Genomic DNA, 20,739 nt, shown 5'->3' with positions numbered 1-20,739 from the left:
TATTGTTTATGTGAACACTCCATCTAAAAAATATGAACAGTGTAATTCTATCTATATTTTGTCTAAAGTAAAGAATTCTGTGAAAAGGTAACACTGCTGCAGCAAGAGCTGTGTTTAAGATCTCTGCTACAGCTTTTTCAGGTTTAAGGCACTTAGCATCTATTTCTACTAAAAGTTAAAAATCTGTATTTCTATTTCACTTTGGTTTGGCTTCATGGATGTCAGCTTGTCCAAAGGTTTTAATTCAAACCTAGTGCTTTGGCTTCCCTCTGGGCCTGAGGCCAGAGGAGCCTTCACTCTAACAAGAAGGTTAGAAACAAAGTTAGAAAGGTAAAAGTTAGAAAGTAAAAAACAAATTTAGAAAGGCACAAAGTTAGAAATGTAGAGTGTTAGAAACAAACAAAGCTAGAAAGGTAAAAATGGGGAGAAAAACAAAGGTTTAAAGTTTCAAAGTTACAAACAAACAGAGGAGAAAGGGACAAATCTAGAAAGTTAGAAACAAACAAAGGTAGAAAGTTAGAAAGGTAGCAACAAAAATGGTAGGAATGTAGAAAGGTAGAAACAAGCAGTAGAAAGTTGGAAATGTAGAAAGTCAGAAAGGTAGAAACAAACAAAGAGAGAAAGTCAGAGATGTAGAAAGTTAGAAACTACCGAAGGTAAAAATGAACAAAGGTAAAAGGAGAGAAAACTTAGAAAGGTGGTACAAAGTCATAAAAGTAGAAACAAAAAAGGTAGAAAGGCAGAAGGTCAGAAGGGTAGAAATGAACAAATGCAGAAAGGTAGAAACGCAGAAATGAACAAAGGTAGAAATGTAGAAAGTTAGAAATGAAGAAAGATGGAAAGATATAAAGTTCAAATGGTAGAAACAAACAAACATGTCAAGTTAGAAATTTAGAAAGGTAGAAAGCAACAAAGGTAGAAAGATAGAAAGGTAGAGACTCAGAACCAAACAAAGGTAGAAAGTTAAAAAGGTAGAAATGAACAAAGGTAGGAAGTTGGAGAGGCAGAAAGTGCAGAGGCTGGCAGCAGCCATTCCAGCCTTAACGAGAGCCCTGAGTGGGAGAGCAACTTGTTCCACTGATCTTCACTTTGCTAAGGGCCTTCTGCTCTCTTGGGAAAGATGCAGAGCAGGCAAATGGCTACAGGTAGAAGCACCAGGTGTGACTGTTCTTCCTTCACCTCCCAGAAAGCTGGGGGGTTTCATGTTTGAGTCAGTGGCCTAGAAGGGGCAGAAAGTCTGCCCTGACAAGTGTGTGGGCATGGATCTGTTTTGTCTTTCCCTGTGCCCATTGCCAAAACTCTCTTAAAACTTTCCCAAAATAGAAACACAAAGACTGGGGCAGATCGTGCCTGAAGAAAGAGTGGTCTCTGTTTTTTTCCAAGCTGCTACAGAAACAAAGGTAGAAAGGTAAAAATGAACAAAGGAGGGAAGGTGAGAAAGGTAGTTCTAAAGTCAAAGTCAGAGAGAGAGAGAGAGAGAAAGTCAAAGTCAGAGAGAAAGTCAAAGTTGGAGAGAGAAAGTCAAAGTCGGAGAGAGAAAGTCAGAGAGAAAGAAAGAAAGTCAGAGAGAAAGTCAGAGAGAAAGAAAGAGTCAGAAAGAAAGAGAAAGAAAAATAGAGAGAAAAAGGAATAGAGAAACAGAAGAATAGGGTGAGAGAAAAAGAAATCGAGTTTAAAAGAGAATTAGTGTTGAAGAGAAAAAGAGAAACTGAGAAATAGAATGACCGAGACATCCAGAAACAGTTAAACAGTGAGAAAAAGATAAAGAGTTAGAAAAAGTCAAGTGAGGAATAGACTGAAAAGTAAAGCAAAGCAAGAAATACGGCGAGAAAAATTACTAAACCACACCAAAGGAAGAGAGCAACCACAAGGGGGGAGGGGGGGTATCTTTATTAGGGTTTATTCAACTTTATTGAACGAGGGTTTTTTATTTACACTTCAGCAAAGCAAGTGGAAACAACAATGCACACAAGCACAAGCACAAATACAATCCATATGCACACTGGTCAAAGTCCAATTGACATACAGAGCAGTATGTGCAAGTGCAGCAGCAAACACGAATACAGAGCAACACAAGCCAACCCCCTATCAGTACAATGTAACAATTGTTCTATTTCTGGAAAATTCATTACATTTTATTGTTCTAGGAACCCAAAGCAACAGCAGCACATGGAGAAGAAAACACTCATCCACCACACACCTCCTTCAGCTGACACACAAACCCACCCTCGCTCTCGTCTCAAGAGCACCCCATGGGAGCGCGGTTCCCGGGAGCCCCAAAATCATCCCGCCTGACAAATCCCCGGCACGGTCGGCACCCAAACCCTGGCGATGAATGGCATCTCACAGACCGGCCGGGTCCCAGATAAAAAAACCCAGCCGGGAGGGAAAAAATCCCCAGCCAGCGCAGCTGGGTTGTTTTTACTCTAAGTTTAAAAAGTAGCTGAAAAGCCTGTAAGGCAAAACTCCCACACACAAGGTCAGAACCATTCCACACCCGCACTCTTCTCGCAGGCAGACAGACACAGTCACACACACACACAGTCACACACCCTTCAGCTTACACCCTGACTGCAGCCCTTACTCAAAACATTCCAGCCAGGAAGATGCTCCGACACAGCTTCTGGATGCCGCTCCTCGACGTCGAACGGCGCGCGCCGGGAAAATCGGCAGCGTCGGTGACCGCGGAGATCCGAAGCCGCCTCAGGGACCTGCGAGACAACGGGAGGCGGTCAATGAGACGCCGAGGGCTGGGAGTTATTCCCACACCAGGCCCGTAAGTTTTCTACCCAAAAACCCATGAAAAAGAGATGAACCACTAAGTTTGATAACTCTTCTACTTAACCGTGACCCTACGTGCCGGGGCAGGGCAGCTCAAACCCAGAAAGCACACAGGGAAGTGTTTCACCATGTACAGCCCCGTGAAACAGAGTGGGCCGAGAGGCAAGAACTAAAACGCAGGAGAAAGCAGGGATTAGATACAATAAAATGTCGGTAGGGCCTTTTTTAAGCTGAACCTAAGTCGATCACTACATCAAGTTGAACTCTATGTTAACTTCCAAAGACATATGTCTTTTCAAATCTTTTCAAATCCAGACAGCTGGTTTAGAACTTCTGTGTTGCTGTTTAGACATCAAGCTTTGGGGCTGAGGTTTTTTTATTCCCAGGTGCTTGCTGGCAGTAAAAATACACTTCACATCTGCAGTGTGTGCACGTGGCTTGGGCTGTGGATTCTGGGGCAAAAAAAATTCAGGAATCAGGGAAAGAAAGAGATGGAAAAGAGAAAGAGAAAGGGAATGTGAAGGGAAAGGGAAAGGGAAAGAAAGGTGGAAGAGAGAAAGGGAAAGGGAAGGGAAGGGAAGGGAAGGGAAGGGAAGGGAAGGGAAGGGAAGGGAAGGGAAGGGAAGGGAAGGGAAGGGAAGGGAAGGGAAGGGAAGGGAAGGGAAGGGAAGGGAAAGGAAAAATTAGACATAAAAATAATATTAAACCCAAAAATAAAAATAAATATGATGCCGCTCCCCATCCCGTTCCCCCGTTCCCCATCCCATTCCCCGCTCCCCCATCCCGTTCCCCCGCTCCCCCATCCCGTTCCCCGCTCCCCCGTTCCCCATCCCATTCCCCCGCTCTCCCATCCCGTTCCCCGTATCCCACGCCGTTCCCCCGCTCCCCCATCCCGTTCCCCGGTCCCCCGTCCCGCTCCCCCGTTCCCCATCCCGCTCCCCCGTTGCCCCGTTCCTCCATCCCGTTCCCCCGCTCCCCCATCCCGTTCCCCATCCCGTTCCCCCGTTCCCCATCCCGTTCCCCATCCCGTTCTCCCGCTCCTCGCTCACCGCCCGGGCCCGTCCATGCCCGCCCGCCCCAACCGCTCCCGCCGATTCCAACTGGCCGCGCGCCGCCCCGAGCCGCCTCCCCATTGGCCAGGCCTCGGCCCGCCCCGCCTCCCCATTGGCCGCTGGGCCCGTCAATCACGCGGGAAACCCCACCGCCCACAGGCGCTGTCCCACGGTGGCCGCTGGAATGCGGCCCGGGCGCATCCCCAAAGGAAAAGGAGGCACAAAATGAGGAATTGGGAAGTAAAAGGGGAAGGCTGCGCAGCGCCCGCGGCGCCCCGACAACGAGGAGCAGCCCCCACTCCTCTCCCCATCTTCGTTTCGCACCCCCGAGCCCTGCACGTTATCAGGGAGCAGCCCCAACCCTCTCCCATCATTAACTCGGAGATATTCCATGGTTTTTCCAAACTGCTGAATTTATTGTGCTGAAGAGCCGCTTCGTTCAGCACACACCGGTCCATAGAGCTGCATAGAAAAGTGCTGAGATACAATTCCAGGCTTCCCCAGCCCATCTCCAGGTGTCACCCCCAGCCCTCCCAGGGGCTCCCAGTTCCCAGGGCAGAGCAGAACCAGCACCCAGCCAGCAGCCCCTCGGTCCTGCGAGGTGTGTGGCACTTCCAGAAGTACACCAAGCCTTGGAGCAAGCTGGCCAAACAACTCCACACCTAAACCCTTCAATCCCTGCAAGTCAAGGCAGACTCACAAATGCCCAAGAATTCGCACCTACAATGGAAAAGTTAAAAGATCAACGTCTGCCTGAACTGCATTTGCAGGGTCCAATTGCACCCATTTTGCTCTGCCTCACGCTGGCAAATTGCCCGGAACGTGCTGTGTACAACAGCTTGGAAACCATGGAAAAGTCCTGACACTGGTATCCCGATGCCTCTTGCAGACACCCAGCTCAGGGAAACCTTTGCAGCAAAGCACATCCCAAAGGAGCTGTTTTCCCCGAGGAAGCCCAGCACCGGCAGCGCTGCCCCAGAGCACAAAGCAGCAGCTCTGCTGGGGAAGAGCATCCTTCAGTTCCTCTGCTGCTCACTTGACCAGAGAGCTGTTCCTAGGCCACATTCACTCCCCCACCCTGAAGGAACTACCTGCACCCCCCCTTCCAAGTGCTCACTGCTCCCTGCTGTTCACATGACCTTTTCTACATAAAACTACCAGGAACAGCGGAGACCTTTCAAAAAAAAAAAAAAAAAAAAAAAAAAAAAAAAAGAAAGAAAAGATAAAAAAACTGGGTTTGCACAAATAAGCACTGAATCCAAAACCTTTTATGTTTCCAATATTCCAACCACTTTCAGATGCTGAGCAGGTGCTAAAAACAACAGAAAAGCACAAAAAGAGACAAATCTTCCTTCTCGACCTTCAATATCCTCAATACAGGAAAATCACCCAAACTCAACAGCTCTATATAGAAGGGCAAAAAAACCCCACGTGTACTTTGAGCTGGTGAGAAGAACAGGAACCTGCAGCAACTGAGGCTGCACAGTCCACAGCAGCGAGAGCTCAGCACACATCCAGACAGGCAATTCCAGCACCTAAATTAAAAAAGAAGAAAAAGTTGATTTCTTTTTTTTAAAGTTACTCTAAGTTCATAAAACCAAACCAGCCTTTGCCCTTGATTTTGGCTCACTGATGCACACACACACAAGAAGCCAACGGTCACACAGGGCCCGCTTGCAGAATTCCTGATCCAAACCCTCGCCTTTCCTGTCCAGCACTGAGGGAAATCTGACAGAGGATTCATAAAGAGCCCTCGCTGAGAGCAGTCATCACCCCAGGCCTTCAGGCTTGGCAAGATCCTGTAGGGAACAGACCCAAATTCAGTTCCTAAATCTGAATCTCTGACAAGTCCTGTTAGAAAGACAGCGGACAGTCCATCAGAACACAGAATTAAAAGGCTGCACAAGGAATAATAGAAGCTTTTCCAGGAACAGCACAAGTTCCTTTTCTCCCTCACCAGTCCGGGACCGTGAGACCTTTGGCCCCAGGAGACAGGAGAGCTGTTATCAACACTCGAACCTCCCAAGCGTTGTTATTGCTCAGAGAGCTGGGCCGGCTCTGAGCTACTCCCATGCGCCTGCAGGACTCTGGGGAGGGGCAAGACGACGTCCCACTCCCACCTGGACAAATTTCAACCCCGTAAAAAGTCATTTCCCTTCTCTCTCTCTGACCCACGGCCAAAGCAGCTGTGTAGAACAACCCGGGGGATTTATGGGAGGGCTGATTCTCTCAGGAAAGACCCCAGACCCTGAAGAAACAAGACCACCCCAAATTTCCAGCTGAAAACACGCTGCTTCCTGAATGGGAGCACACAAAACTCTCTTAAGCATCTTCAGAGATGGCCCATTCATCATCTAGGATGGACAATTAATCAGACCCAGGAAAGGCTTTGTGCAGCCCAACTCCGGGACAAGAAAACATCATGAATATGCTAAATTGCGAGAAAAATAGAATTAATTCGGACTCTGCCCAAAAACTGTATAAGAAGGAACCAGCCGAAGCAGCACCCGTGAACTTGGGAGCTCTGGTGGGATAGAGATCAGATCTATGCGTGTTCACCCAGCTCCGACCCCGGGCTCGGGCTGCTTTTCTCCATCGTGGCTTTCTGTGTGACCGATCTTTCGGCCGCGGAATAAAATCTATTTCTTTATTAAATTTAATTTGGCTGAATTTCTTTACCTCACATTCATAACAATGATGTAACATGCGAAAAGCCAACATCACAATACCATTTATAACAGAGGGATCCGCCGGAGGCACCCTCGCAGGGTGCTGCGGTCCTGGCCGCGGAGTGATCCGCGAGGGACTATTTGTGATGCGGTCCTGCCCGCGGAGGAATCAGCGGTGATGCGACCCCGCCCGCGGAGGGATCCGCCCGAGGGACTAATTGTGATGCGGTCCTGCCCGCGGAGGAATCAGCGCTGATGCCGCCCCGCCCGCCCAGCTGCTCTCGTTCCCTTTTCCCGCTCTCCCCTCTGCTCCCAGCGCTTCTCCTGCAAAGAGCACGGCTTTTCCTGGGCTCTTTTCCTGCCGGGCTGCAGCGAGCGCTCCCCTCAAGGAGCAGGGGCAGCTTTGCTCGCGGCGGCAGCGATTAAACAGAGCAGGCCCGGAACAATTCCTGCTTAGCCGGGCTTTGAGCACATTCCTGAGCCAGCACGGCAGCAGCGAGTGAGGCAGCGGCACATGAAGGAGGCTGCAGCTCTGGCCAGGCTGGGGAGGGGTTCCTCTGTAAAATAAGAACATGGAGAGACAAACCAGAAAGGGCAGGAAAAAAAAAAGAAAAAGCCAAGACAAACTAAACTTTTTTTTAAAAATAATCCGGATCCAGAGGGACTTCTGGCTGGAGAACTTCCTGGGGAGCAATCCTGCCCCTCTGGGAGGCAATGCCCGGGCAACTCCAGCTGAAACCTGCACACAAACACCACAAAGATTTCAGATATTTGCAGGAAGCATCCACTTAGCAACTGCTGGTTAATCATTTATTCACTTTCCCATTAAATGGTACATTTAGTGCACAAGACTTCAACACCTTTCTGGTAGTTTTATTTACAGTCTGCAGCGTGTTCTGTAAAACACAGGAGTGCTCACAGACACACACACAAAACACAGGGATTTGCAAACATTTAAAGAAGTACAGTTTATTCCAAAGGAAGTCTACGCACTACTTTTCCCATAAAAATTATAAAAAGTACTTTAGTTACTGTATTTTACCTAAACCAAGATACTTGAGAATTCTTCCACAAGTGATGCCCCCTCCCCACAAAGGGCACTCCGACAAGAAGAAATTCAGGAGACTGTATCACCAAATAAAATCCTAATGGCAACTGCTTCAATGCACCAGAAGAAGAAAGAATTCCCACTCTGCATCCAGCAATCCCTGCTCTGCAGCCTGCCTGGATCTGCTTTTGTAGGGCTTGTGGGGCTTTTGCACTCACTTCCTTCTCCAGGGCAGTTCCCACAAACAAAGAATGACTGAATTTCTGCAGACTGTCACTCGGCAATCCTGCATTTCACACATCCAAAAGGAAACACATCCAAAGGGAAACACTTTCCTTTGAGCCCTTTATTTCAAGGAGTCTCTTTTTTACTGAGCATCCAGTGAGAACAGTGCCCAGTTGTGGCTGTTATTATTTCTCTGCTTTTGCTGCGTGGCAATATTGTGCTGGAGCTCTGCAGAACACCCACTGCAGCCCTTGTCTCACTGGGGCACACCGAATTGACAAAAAAAAGGCACAAAGATGAAACTCCTAAAGCAGCAGCAGCCCCAAGTCGCGGAGCTGCTGCTTCCCAACACCAGCACTCTGTGTCTCAGCAAACACTTCCAAAACACGAGCCAAGGCCACAGGGGAGTGAAAAGCCCAGAGCCTGCGGGCAGGACAAGCACTACATTGATCAGTAACAAACCAACACAGTTCAACTGGATGGTGCACTTAAGACTGGACCTGGAAGCATCAGGAAAAGCCGCTTTCGGTGTCCCTGTGCCCGTCCCCAGCCCGGCTCTCCGCTCCACGCCAGCCCAGCCCGCCGCTTTTGGGGCCCGCCCCGGCCCCCGCCCCCCTCCCGCTGTCCGCGGCCGTTCCAGCAGCCCCTGCCCCCCCTGCGTTCTCTGCCGCGGCTCCATTGAACCCGGCTTCGGCCCCGCGGGCCGCGCTGGGCCCGCCGGCAGCTCGGCGTCCTGTCGCCGTGGCTGCTGCGGACCCGTGCAGAGGCTCCACGCCAGCCTCTGGTACCGGTCCCAAGAGCTGGTGCCCTTGGCGGTGCCGGCAGCAGCCTCCGCCTTTGCTCCCCCGCTCCTGGAGGAATCGGCCTCCGAGAGGATTCCCACCTCCTACCCCCCCTCCCTCCCTCGCCTGCACCGTTCCCCTGGCAACGACCGCTTCTGCTGCTGCTCCTCTGAAAGGAGAAGCAAAACAGCAAAGTTCCATCTCGAGGAACGAGCCCTTGCAGAAGGAAATAATATCTGGAGACGGTTCTTCCAGATGTGTCCAAGGAAAAAGAATGTCAGGGTAGGCTTTAGTTGATGGGGGGACTATGCACACTGGAAGATTTAGCACACAAGAAGGGAAATACATCTACTGATTCAAGGTATGCTTGTGGAGGGGTGCACGCCTTTGGGAAAATCTGGGAAGAAAGGGGATTGCTTGGTTCAGAGGGAGAGGGGCTGATGCATGGGAGACTTGTTTTGGAGGTTTTAGAGGCATTGGAATTGCCTGAAGAGAGAGCTGTGGTACATATGGGGGGACAGCGGGGGGATGGCCTCAGAGATGGGAGGAGGGAGTGTGGCAGATCGGGGGGGCTGAGGATGCTGCAGAGAATGGGATAAAAAGGGTTGTGTTAATTTTGGCCTCGAAGAGCGAAAAATTGGAGACTCCAAAATTCAGTGAAACACAGGAAAAAGAATGAAGGAAGAAGGGGGGGAAGGCCAGACGAATGTGGAAAATGGAAACTTCCTGACGGAAGGCAGTTACTTCATAAGTCACTCAGCAGAAAAATATTAGAAAACATGCATCAAAAACTCATTGGGGTACTAAGGCTTTGTGTGATCACTTTCTAAGGAATTATGGGTGCATTGGAATCTATGGGTTGGCTAAACAAATAACTGAAAGATGTATGGTTTGCCAAAAAGTAAATAAAAAGGTGATGAGAAAAACAACTTCAGGAGGTCGTGAGTTGGCTCTCTGACCATTTCTAAGTATCCACGTGGACTTTACTGAAGTCCCCCACGTGCAGAGGTGGAAATTCTTGTTAGTAATAACAGACCATCTTCCCCATTGGGTGGAAGCTGTTCCCAGTGTCAGAGCCACAGCCAATGTAGAATGTAAAACCCTCTTAGAACAAATTATTCCCAGGTATGGAATGATTACTAAGATAGACACACTTTACATCAAAAGTTTTACAGCAACTAACTCAAGCCTTAAGAATCAAACGAGAACTACATAGCCCATGGCACCCAGAGAGTTCAGGACGGGTAGAGAGGATGAAACAAACTTTAAAGAGAACCTTAACAACTGAATTAATAATTGAAACTCAAATGTCATGGGTAAAATGCCAACCTCTGGCTTTATTGAGAGTTCAGACACAACCAGGTCAGACGTGAGAGTGTCACCTTACAAAATGATGGTTGGTGTTGAAGATGAAAGTTTGGTAAGAAAGTTTTGCAGATATGTGGGCTCGGCTGAGAGATCTCTGAGTGTGGAGCCTGAGGATGGGACAGAAATGGAAGCAGGTTTTGATGTAGAGTGGAAGATGTTTGCTGAAACATTGATCACTGAATGGGTGAGAGGACAAAGGTTGGAGATGAGCTGGAAGGAGATTTTTGTGCTTAGAACAGAGGTATGTGACTGCAAACAAGGACATGTTTTTCACCGGGTGGGTGGGTCCCAGGAAGAGCTGAAGTAAATAGGAAACATGTTTTTGCCAGGAAGAGCTATGGCAGGCAGACAAGGAATGTTGATGTGGCAGGAAGAAGAGAGGTCTGAGAGTGTTCCATTGTGAGCTTGAATTGTAGCTTGCTTGCTCTTGTGATTGGATGGTGGTGACTCTAGGGTTCTATAAGATATGTACAGTACGGTGGTGGTAGTACCTAAGATAGGCTATAGGCAAATGTAAAGGTGTTGTGTCTGGTGCTTGTTGGTTGTTATGTCTTGGGATACTCAGCAAAGAAAGATGTACAATGCTCTCTTGAACAGAAAGAGGCTTCAGTTATGCCTACAAGCTGTGGCTGACAGCTGTGGGGCTGGCTCTGGATACCCACTCCCTGAAATGCTTTTGTGACTTTTCCTATGCAATAAACAGCTTTCAAGAGAGCTGCCTGAAGTCCAGACATCCTTCATGAACCCTTTTCCTATAGTTTGGGTTACCCTTTTTGAACACACAACATGAAACTGCTACCTATGAATTAGGGGAATGAGTGTTAAAGAATATGTCAACACAATTGCAAGGACCCTTGAAGATTTGCGGTTCAAAGGGATAATCCCTCAAACCACTCCTTTAGACTTTAAAATCCGTAACATCCATCCAGGGGAGTGGGTGTTAGTAAAAACATGGAAGGAGCAATCTTTAGCTGCACAAGGGAAAGGTCCTTTTCAGGTGCTACTGACAACTGAGGCAGCGATCCGGGCCAAGGAGCGAGGGTGGATCCACGGCAGCAGAATCAAAGGACCCGTGCAGGAACCTAAGGAGTGGACTAGAACATCTAAGCCTGGGGATACCAAGGTAACTCTTAAGAGGGAACTGGGGGTTAATGCGCTGGGAAAACCCAAATGATTCAAGAGATACACCAAGAATCACACCTGACTGGGAAATAAGGCCAAGCTTATAGCAGTGGTTTCAAGTGTTGCCTGGACAAGTCCTGAGACACGTCCGATACCCTCCCTGAGGAGGAATCCTTCCACTCCAAACAGGAGGATCAGGACTATTTTGGGTTGAGGGTTCTCATATTCTGCCCTTAGCCTGTGATTTATTCAAAAAGGAGGAGGAGTTGCTACCTCCAACAGTGCCATACCACATACCCTGTCTAATTCATCCCATTACTGGACATGCTAGCTGGGTTAAATGTAAATGTCTAGACTGATAAAATATTGCTATTGTAGTTCACAGAAACGACACTCTCACTGCACGAAGTGTAGAACGCCAAATCTATTCCCCAATCCAGGCAGAGCAAAGAACAGCTGAAACAGTAACCCTGCTTTGTGGATGGGAATTACTAGTGCCTGTTGAATGGGAGATACCTGAGGAACGGTGGGAAGCTACAATTAAGAAGTGTCAAAAGCAATTTGCCTGGAAATCAGCGAAAAGGAAGTGACGAGGAAATAGAGGGCAAGGCCCGATGACCACTGTAGCTGCCACCAAGAAGATCACATACCCCTGCTGTGGGCAGCAGCCCCATAGGCACGGGGGGGTGGAGGTATCGGCCATATGGGACCTCTGTTATTCCTTTATCTGTCACTCCTCTTTTGTCTCTGCCCTCTGGGGATACCGACACAGCCACGCCATGGGTGTTACCGAAAGCTGTACATGGAAAACACCCAGGTTCCTTTTTCATTGCACGTACCCATGTCAACAGTCTCTGTTACAACCCATCCAAAGTAGAAAACTGGATGCAAAATGGGAAAAAGCACTGGACTGTAGAAAACCTAGGAATGAGTGGGAGCAGGTTGGGAAGTAAATGTCCAAAAGGGGAGAGATGGGTTTGTTTCGCATCTATTGTTGGGAATAAAGTCTCAAGCTTAGTAAAAGAACAACTAGTAAATAAAGAGGCAAAGCCAGCACAACAATCTAACTCTGTATCGACCCCAGTTCAAGACATGTAGTTGAAACTCAAAAAACAATTAAAAAAATGAAATCTCAAAATTGAGAAAAAAAATCTGTTTGTGGAATTAGGGGAAAGGATAGGTAAGGAGCCGAATGTAACCAACTGCTGGGTCTGTGGAGGGCCTCTGATGACAGAGGAATGGCCACGGAAAGGCAGGAGCTTGAGTCCAATAGAACTCCGTGTTTTTCACACCTCCGCGGCCGGACCTCCAGCTCCAGGACACGGACAGGATCGCGGCCGTCTCTCCCGCATCCCTCAACCAGATCCAGCCTGGAACACTCACCCGGCACGAGCACAGCGCCAGCCTCTTCCACGGGGTGTCCCTCAACGGAGATTTTTCACCCACAACCGGAGACTCTTTCCTTTGACCCTCCTAAAGGCCACCAAAGACACCGCGTGGCCCCCGGGACCCCCCCGACCCAAGTCCCGACCCCAAAAGCGCTCCCGGTTCCCGCGGCTCCTCTGCCCGGACCGAGGCCCCCTCACAGCCCCTGTGACGTCACCGCCGCGCCGCCGCCTGCCCTTGGTCGCTTCTGGCCCCGCGCCTGCGCACTGCGCGCCCGGAGCAGCGCTGCTCCCGCCGCTCCCGGTGCTCCCCGTGCCCGCAGTGTTCCCGCTGCTCCCGCCGCTCCCGGTGCCCGCGGTGTTCCCGCTGCTCCTGCCGCTCCCGGTGCTCCCCGTGCCCGCGGTGTTCCCGCTGCTCCCGCCGCTCCCGGTGCCCGCGGTGTTCCCGCTGCTCCTGCCGCTCCCGGTGCTCCCCGTGCCCGCGGTGTTCCCGCTGCTCCCGCCGCTCCCGGTGCTCCCCGTGCCCGCGGTGTTCCCCCTGCTCCCGCCGCTCCCGGTGCTCCCCGTGCCCGTGCTGTTCCCGCTGCTCCCGCCGCTCCCGGTGCTCCCCGTGCCCGCGCTGTTCCCGCTGCTCCTGCCGCTCCCGGTGCTCCCCGTGCCCGCGCTGTTCCCGCTGCTCCCGCCGCTCCCGGTGCTCCCCGTGCCCGCGTTGTTCCCGCTGCTCCCGCCGCTTCCGCTCGGGCAGCGCAGCCCCTCCGTGTCTGAGGCGGCGCGGCAGCTCCTGCAGAGCTTCTTCCTTCTGCTGCCCGCGCTCATTCCCGGCTTGGAAAAATCCCTTCCCGGAGCCAGCGACCTCCTCCCCGGCCTGATCCCTGCTGCTTTTCCCGGAGACAGGAACGGAAATTGTCCATTTTTGCCGTTCACTGCTGGTTCACTGGTTTTTAGTGAAAAAACCCCTTTTTCAGTGAGTCCCCAGGTGCTGCAGCGCTGGTTGTGTCCAATCCCACAGCCCAGAGCAGAGCAGTGGGACAGAGCTGAGGCAGGAACGCCCCGGAACATCCCAGGGCTGATTTAGTCTGGATTTTTTCCTCCTCCTGGAGGAGTTTCTGGGGGTATCAAGGGTCCCCTAAACTGCCTCCCTCCTCCATTATTTGATCCAGTTCATTTGGGATCACTCAGAAAATCCTGTTCCCCTCATATCACCTGGCACCATTTGTTATCCTTGGTTCCATCTCTAGAGCAAACAGAAACTTCGAATTTAATTTAAATGAGATTCTATAACATTCAAGCATCACTTTTTACCACCTGCTCTTCCCTTTTCCTCTTCCTCACTTTTTTCTTTCCCTTTCTTTCTTCCACCTCTTTCTTTCCCTTTCCCTTTCCCTTCACATTCCCTTTCTCTTTCTCTTTTCCATCTCTTTCTTTCCCTGATTCCTGAATTTTTTTTGCCCCAGAATCCACAGCCCAAGCCACGTGCACACACTGCAGATGTGAAGTGTACTTTTACTGCCACCAAGCACCTGGGAATAAAAAAAACCTTAGCCCCAAAGCTTGATGTCTAAACAGCAACACAGAAGTTCTAAACCAGCTGTCGAGAGAAACAAAACACAGCAAAAACAAAGCAGAAAGGGAGCAAAAACTTGTCACGCTGGCCGTGTTTCCGTGGGTGACAGGTTCTGCTGTGCTGGGAATGCAGCACCAAACACAAAAATCCTACTGCAACTCCTGGGTCCCACAGCAGGAAGGACATGGAGAGTCCCAGTGGGAATCAGGGATGCAGGACTCGGCTGTGCTGCCATCACTCCCTCAGGAATAGCCAGGTTTAGCTCATTCTGTCTGCCCAGAGAGGGGGGATTTGTTCCTGAATCCCCTGGAATGTTCCAGGCCAGGCTGGACACTGGGGCTGGGAGCAGCCCGGGACAGTGGGAGGTGTCCCTGCCCGTGGCAGCGCTGGCACTGGATGAGCTTTAAGGTCTTTCCAACCCCAAATCGTTCTGTGAGTCTTAGAGCCCTGAAATTCTCATGACAGAGGTGGAACTGCAAGAGCTTAAGGTCCCTTCCCAAAAAAACCCCATTGCACGACTCTGCAGCTTCTGGAGCCCTGGGTCAATGGAAATGCAGTTTCAGAGGAGCTCCGAGGAAATGGTGTTTTGGGGAGAGCAGAGTGGCTGGAACAGAGGAACAGGAACAGTCTCCTCGAGCAAGCCCTTGTGTCTCAGGGAGCGGGATCGGCTCGCTCCTAACGCACCTGGTGACTCCCAGAGCGGGGGATGGAAATGCAGCCCTGGTCCGAAAGAAACCCTGCCCGGGAAGGCGGGCTGGGATTGGGAGCTGGCTGCGGGAGCTCGCTGCTAAAGGCGATCTTTTGGCTGTAAAGGTGCGCCTTTGTCTCTGTGCGAAGCACCCGGCCGTAGCGCCCTTTGTGCTGCTGTCTCCTGATTTCCTTCAACTTTTATTAAACTGTCCCTTTTCTTCAACTTTCCTTCAAATTCTAGAGTGAAGCTCGTTTTGGCAGCTGCGCGTGCGCAGATGGCCGGGGGTGCGCGGATCAGTGCGCATGCGCGGGCGGGGAGGCATCACCGCCGATCCCTCCGCGGGCAGGATCGCATCACAAATAGTCCCTCCTGGCGGATCACTCCGCCTGCGCATGCGCATAATCGCTGAGCCCTCCGGGGGCAGGACCGCATCACCGCCGATCCCTCTGTTCTGAACGGGATTGTGATGTTGGCTTTTTGCATGTTCCATCATTGTTAGGAATGGATTGTGATGTTGATTTTTTCATGGTCCTTAATGTGAGAAAAGCTTTGCCTGGGTTCTGTGATGTAATGCTGTAGAATGTCTGCAGTTTGGGTGCTCACTTTGGGAAGGATGGGGAGGGGGTCTTCGCATTCCTGAAAAATCTTATCAGAAGAAAAGAACCCGAAACCAGACGGAATGGAGCCAAGGAAAAAGATAAGACTGATAAGATGATACTCAGCAACTCCAAAGAATTAATGAATGATGCATGGTGGTGATGAATAAAAATAAGCGATGTACTTTTAAAGTCGATCTTTTGGCTGTAGAGGTGCGCCTTTGGCTCTCTGCCGAAGCAGTGAGGGCACTGGGGCCTTACTGGGAGCACTGGGAGGGCACTGGGGCCATACTGGGAGCTCTGTGAGGGCACTGGCGCCCATACTGGGAGAACTGGGAGGAGGGCACTGAGGACATACTTGGAGCACTGGGGCCATACTGGGAGCACTGGGAGGTCACTGAGGCCATACTGGGAGCACTGGGAGGGCACTGAGGCCATACTGAGAGCACTGGGATGTCACTGAGGCCATACTGGGTGTGCTGGGAGGGCACTGGGGCCATACTGGCAGCATGGGACCGCCGTGGGTCCACCGGTGCAGCTCTTTTAGTGACACGGGGCAGCAGCCACTCTCTGCAGTACCTTTTGAATATTTCTTAGACCATTGTCAATATTTTATTCCGCTCACACTTCCCAGCCTTTCCCGTGCTGCTCTTTTGAACCAGCAGCGCTGCCCCGATGGTCCCGCGGTGCAGCTCTTTTAGTGACACGGGGCAGCGGCCACTCCTGCAGCAGTACTATTAAAGCATTTTCGACCATTCTATTTTATTCCCTTCACAGATGCGACCTTTGCCATGACACCTTTGAAGCAGCACCCGTGCCCCAGCTGCCCCTCGGTGCAGCTCATTTTATCCTGAGGAAGCGGCTCCTCCTGCTATGGTGCTGTTATTAATTCTTAGACCATTCTCTATATTTTATTTGTGAGCAGATATTTCTACTGCAAGGTATGAAAGAAACAACTGAACTTCTTTGCATTCCATTTCTTACATATCTCAAAGATAAGGTCAAGGACAGCTGATAGATTAAATTATGAATCATCAAAACACCCAAATTGTGTTCTTGTACTATAGGATGCTCCTGCTGAGTTTTACACAGCTTTCAATTTACAGAATACAACAACAAAGCCCTGCATTTTGAGCTTACTGTCTGGCCACAAGCTGACCTACCACTCCCATGAAGCACCGCTGTTCTACTGGAACCAGAATACGACCTAAACTGTCTTTCCTGCATACTGTCTACTCAGGGATTGCAGTAGTCCACTCATTGTCTGTCTTCCACCAATTATCCATCCTAGACGTTTTGCTATACATTCTATGTACATTTAGATAAAATTCTTCCATTCTGTTTCCACTATTCATTCTTTTTCAAACCTTAGCTCACCTTAAGATCCCTACTTTGGGACTGGAGAAGGTCTTGGATGTATCCTTTAGGATCCTTGGAGAAACTCAGCATAAAATCACGTTGTATTTTCAGCTGATTTATGGACTCAATTGTCTCATGAATCTGACAGAAAAAAAACCAAAGCAGATATTCTTTAATTTCTCCCATGCTCCAGTGACCATCAGGTCAGCTGTTACTATCTTTGCATTCCTGGTAATGTACAAAGGTGACAATTCTACACCACAGACTTGTGCAGGCTCCTAGGGGTTTTTCAATTAAAAAAGCGGCAACTTAACTGCAATCCTGCCACTACATTTTGGTTTCACTTGCACTTATGCAATACAAGTATGTACAAGTATGTACTTCCTGCACTGAACTCCTGCATGGCACGCAGAGCTAAGCCATGTCACTGTACAATGTACGGCTTCATGTTCTTTGCCGGAATCCACTTGATTCCTTCACCTGTGGAGAGACATGCAAATCCCTTTCCCCATGTTATAAGATCATATGGTCTTTATATTTTTCCTGCTTCTAAATTCTTAATTAAAACTGGGGGGTGTTCTTTCAATTTTGCTTTTTTGTTGTTCAAGAAATATCTGTAAATGAGGGGGTCAGGCTCTTCTGCAGAGCTGTTCAAGAAATTATAAACATACAAGGCTTTATTCAACCTTCTTTGAGGTGTAGCCTGGGCTTCTCCCCCTTTCTGTTGATCTAAAATGCGTTTTAAAGTTTGATGTGTTCTTTTTAGGGTACTTTTTAGCAGTTGTTTAAGATACGGTGAGCAAATACCACTGTATCTTACAGCTCTTCTTAGTTCTTTAATTTGGAAAGTGGGGATGGGAACCCACGTTTTAGGACTGTCAGGCTGTTGGCTAGCTATCACAGGCTTAGTAAATAGACTAAGACTTTCATCTTTACAGATTTGGCGTCTTATTTCATGCCAATCTGTTAATTGAGAAGAATCTGAGCACTTTGGAGGATTTTTTGATTCAGAAAGTAGCGCTGACAAACTCTCAGACCTCGTTTTCTCTTTCTGGGTCGCAAGATCCCCGCCGCTCGCTGGCGGGACTCTGGGGCTCATTGCAAACAAATCTGGCTGCTTTTCAGGGTTTACCTGTGTTAGATTTAAAGCATCAGCTCTGGCAGAGCGGCTCTCCGTCTCCCTTGCCACTGGAGCTGCATAATTCCCATCCGTTCCCACCCTGCTCGCGGCTTCTGAGGCGAGGCTGCGCTGCGCGGAGGGATACGGCTTGGCGGCGGAGGGATACAGCTGCACGGTGTCGGGATATGACTTAATGAGAGGTTTTAGGTGCTGATAGACATCCTTCTGTTGGGCAGACACATGCTGACCCATGACTGGATTACTCGGTGCTCACCTTTGCCGGCCCGTCGCGGCAGGTGTCTCTCGTTGAGGTCCGGTCCAGGCTCTGACCCGTCGCAGTGTCCGTCCGGCCTCCACGCGCCTTCCTTTCAGGCATCTCCTCTTGTTAGCAGCTGCACACGCTTTCCTTTCAGGCGTCTCGTTTGCAGCTGCTCAGGTCACTTCGTTTCAGCGACCGACTACACGTTCACCGAGAAGTCTCCTATATGCGGAAAAATCCCTTTTTGCCCCTCTAAAACGCGGGCGCCAATTTATAGGAGAAAGTTTCACGAAGGATGTCCGGACTTCAGGCGGCTCTCATGAAAGCTGTTTATTGCTTAGGCGAAGTTACAGCATTTCAGGGAGTGGGTATCCAGAGCCAGCTCTACAGCTGCCAGCTCCAGCTGTAGGCATACCTGAAGCCACTTTCTGTTCAAGTTACAAAGCATTATATTCTTTTCTTTGCAGAGTATCTTAACACATAACAACACCTTTACATTTGCCTATAGCCTATCATAACTACTACCATCACCATATTATAGTCATTATTATCCAATCACAAGAGTAAGTAAGTTACAATTTAAGCTTACAGTGGAAAATTCTCAGACCTTTCTTCTTCTTGCTACATCAACATTTCTTATTTGGCTGCCATATCTCTCTTTTTGGTGAAGACATGTTTTCTATTTACTTACGCTCTTCTTGAGACTTATTTACTTGGTGAAAAACATGTCTTTGTAGTCACATACCTTTGTCCTACTCCTAGAAATCTCCTTCCAACTCATCTCCAACCTTTGCCTTCTCAGTTACTCATCGATCACTGTTTCAGCAAAACATCTTTTATTCTATACCAAAACTTGCTTCCATTTCTACCTCATCCCCAGTTTCTACATTCACAGATCTTTCTGCCAAGCCTACATACCTGTGAAGCTTTCTTACCAAACTTTCATCCTCCCCAACAGGAAAGGGAATGGGGGACTGGCTTGTGCAGAATTCACCTTTATGTGATTATGGGAGTATATGGCTCCTACCAGAACCTGCTGGAAGTAGAGAAGCACAGCCCCAAATCTCTGCACTGTGGGTGGAGTCACAGAACCTAAACTGGCACAAACCGGAACCCCAAAGTTAACCATGAGAGAACAGGCCAAAATAAAGATCACTGTCACTATGGAAAGGCAAAAGGAATTGTCTGGGACTTGGATTGTCCCTTTAGGTGATGCTGGTTGCTGTGATTTATATAATTCCATCTGACTGCCAGAATTTCCCAGCCCAGGGGTTTTGGCTGACACAGCAGCACAAAGATCGTTCTCTGTGTGGTGGCAAGATTTGGGTTTCAGTATCGGCTTTCCTAGTTTAGATGAATTATACCTATAGCCTTGACTTCCATGCTGAATTCCTCCTGGAATAGCCTCACAGTGCCTCACAGGGAGTATTCCTGTCCCCATGCGGAACTGCCGTTTAACACCAGCTTTGTCAGAAAAGGTCCCAAGGAAGATCAGTGAGATCAGGACAAAGACAGGTTTATATTCCATAGAATTTTCTATTTATAACCCTTGTCCCCCAGCCCCACTGATGTTCTTGTGGGGGTCTTGACCAAGTTCCCTGGAATTCAGCTGATTTTCACCCACCCTGAGGTTGAGCTCCAATGGGTGTTTTAAAGCAGGAGAAGGTGGTAGCTGGGCATGCTCCCAGCCCAGAAAGCTGATTTCATTTCAGAGCCTGAGGAGTGGCCTCTGGAAGTTCTTTTCCCTGAGGAAAGGGATGCACATACCCACCTTCAGAGCACCTCAAGTCTGACTTGCCTGTTAAAACCTTCCCTAAGGTTCTGCAGTTCTGGTTGGATCCCTGAAAAACTCAAAGCTTAATCCAAACAAAACTGTATCAGACTTTAACCTTTTATTTTACAGCATCTCCAAGGGCTGTTGCTTGGGATCTAATTTTTGTGAGGTAAGATTCCCTTGGCTTTAATAACTGCTCTTGCGTGATATCCTCAGGCTGGAAAGGAAGGGATTCAGACACACCTGGGTGAGTGTGTAGGAGCTCTGAGAGGTTAGCCCTGGGAATTGCTGACTGAGCCCCTCCTCAGAGACAATGTGCTGACATTCCCTAGTCCCAGCTGGTTTCTTGGGGTATTTTTGGGGTGCTGGTGGGGTCTGTCTGGGGCGAAGGATCTCAGGGTGCCTGTTCAGAGCAGCCCACCGAGGGCAGAGCTTTATCTGTGCCCATCCAAGCACTACCTGGGCATCCCAGTGCCCATCACTGTGTTCCCATCCCTGGGATGTGTGTTTTGCAGAGGAGACCCGACTGGGAGACAGCTCCATCTTGTGCCAGATGGAAGTGCTGGCCTGGCGCTGCTCCATCCCTGGCTCCCCCAAACTGTGCCACGAGTCCTGTAGCCGGAAGGCAGCACCTTCTCGCTGCCTGGCCCACCTGGAACTGCTGGGAAGGAGTGGGACGTGGCACCGGTCCCAGGCGACCCGCCAAGGGCTCCAGTGGTGCTCGTGCCTGCGGTGCACCCCCAGGCTCAGCTGCTGCCTGGGAGCAGTTCTCCGGGACAGCCGCCTTCGGTAGCAGAAAAGGCCTAGTGGCACCTCCAGCCCCGAGCCCAAAGGCACTGGTGTTCCACACTGGAGAGGTGCTCTGGCCAGGAAGGCTTTCTGGCTGTTGGCTTTGCCACGCCATTCTCTGCCACAGCAGCAGCCTTGGCCGTCGCACTGCCCCG

General features: G+C 49.8%; 2 long non-coding RNA genes across 3 annotated transcripts; one reads left to right on the top strand and one right to left on the bottom strand.

Moving 5' to 3' along the window:
- Positions 1-1,868: 1,868 nt before the first annotated feature.
- LOC125330074 lies at positions 1,869-5,092 on the bottom strand. Its single transcript, XR_007205363.1, has 2 exons — positions 3,831-5,092; positions 1,869-3,233 (listed from the first exon to the last, which is right to left on the bottom strand). It is a non-coding gene; the product is annotated as an uncharacterized LOC125330074 (long non-coding RNA).
- A 4,437-nt stretch (positions 5,093-9,529) lies between these two features.
- Positions 9,530-12,163, top strand: LOC125330075. Of its 2 annotated transcripts, none has more exons than XR_007205365.1 (2): positions 9,530-11,048; positions 11,488-12,163. It is a non-coding gene; the product is annotated as an uncharacterized LOC125330075 (long non-coding RNA). The 2 variants fall into 2 exon arrangements; XR_007205364.1 differs by having other exon boundaries at positions 11,426-12,163.
- Positions 12,164-20,739: the final 8,576 nt, after the last annotated feature.

The sequence above is a fragment of the Corvus hawaiiensis genome, chromosome 9 (genome assembly GCF_020740725.1).
Source record: "Corvus hawaiiensis isolate bCorHaw1 chromosome 9, bCorHaw1.pri.cur, whole genome shotgun sequence".
NCBI classification, from domain to species: domain Eukaryota; kingdom Metazoa; phylum Chordata; class Aves; order Passeriformes; family Corvidae; genus Corvus; species Corvus hawaiiensis.
The sequence above is the reverse complement of the archived record's forward strand: the minus strand, read 5'-3'. Positions and strand labels throughout refer to the sequence as shown.